This window comes from Plasmodium gaboni, chromosome 13 (assembly GCF_001602025.1).
Source record: "Plasmodium gaboni strain SY75 chromosome 13, whole genome shotgun sequence".
Classification (NCBI taxonomy): Eukaryota; Apicomplexa; class Aconoidasida; order Haemosporida; family Plasmodiidae; genus Plasmodium; species Plasmodium gaboni.
In genome coordinates this window covers 563,699-564,798 of record NC_031493.1, presented here as the reverse complement: position 1 = coordinate 564,798, position 1,100 = coordinate 563,699, and positions in this window count along the sequence as shown.

The window sequence follows — 1,100 nt, the reverse complement described above, 5'->3', positions numbered from 1 at the left end:
TTATTTTTTTTTTTTTTTTTTTTTTTTATTTTTTTAAAATTTTTCTTTTTTTTAATTTTTGAATAGTTTTTCTTTTTTTTTTTTAATTTTTTAAATAAAAAAATTTTAAATTAAAAATTAAAAAAAATTAAAAAAAAAAAAAAAAAAAAAAAAAAAAAAAAAAAAAAAAAAAAAAAAAAAAAAAAAAAAAAAAAAAAAAAAAAAAAACCACTAAAATAGTCTCACATTCTAATTACATCCTACTAAATAATTTAGGTCTTCTTTTTTTCTTCTTATTAATTTTTTTTTTTTTTTCCAACTCCTCATATATCAGTAATTCCATATTTCTTTTTTTATTTCTTTTTTTTTTTTTTTTTTTTTTAATGATATATATAAAATGAACAAATAAGAATGAATAAAAAAATAAAAATATGTATCAATTAATAATTTTATATATATATATATATATATTTAATAATAATAATAATAATAATTATCTTATACAAATATGATGAAATTTCTTATAAATTATTATTTTTATTGTTTTGTTCTATATTTATAAGATATAATATAATACATAAAATTTATTTATCTATTATTTTAAGTGTAATTATCAATAATTAAGACATATATAAATCAAATTTATATATAAATATATTACTTTATCTTTTAAATTCATTAAAAGCATATAAAAACAAGGAATATAAAAAATAAAGTATATACAAACAATATATATGAAAATATTATATATATAAAAAATATATATATATGTATTATAATACTATGAAATGTTTTGAATATAAAAACAATTAGATTTACAAAAAAAAAAATAATAATAATAAAAATAAAAAGATATAAAAATGAATATTTTATTTTTATTTAATGAAAAAAGGTAAAAATGAAAACTATATATATAATATATATATATATATATATAAATGGAAAACTTTATATATATTTAAGAAAAAAAGAATATATATTTTTTTTATTAATATTCATTTATTCTTTTTCATTTGTTATCTGATAAAAATCATTATATTTATTCATTATAAATTCATAAAATTATAAAATAATTTTTTTAATTTTTCATTTTTTTCTGTATATTGTATTAATAACAATAT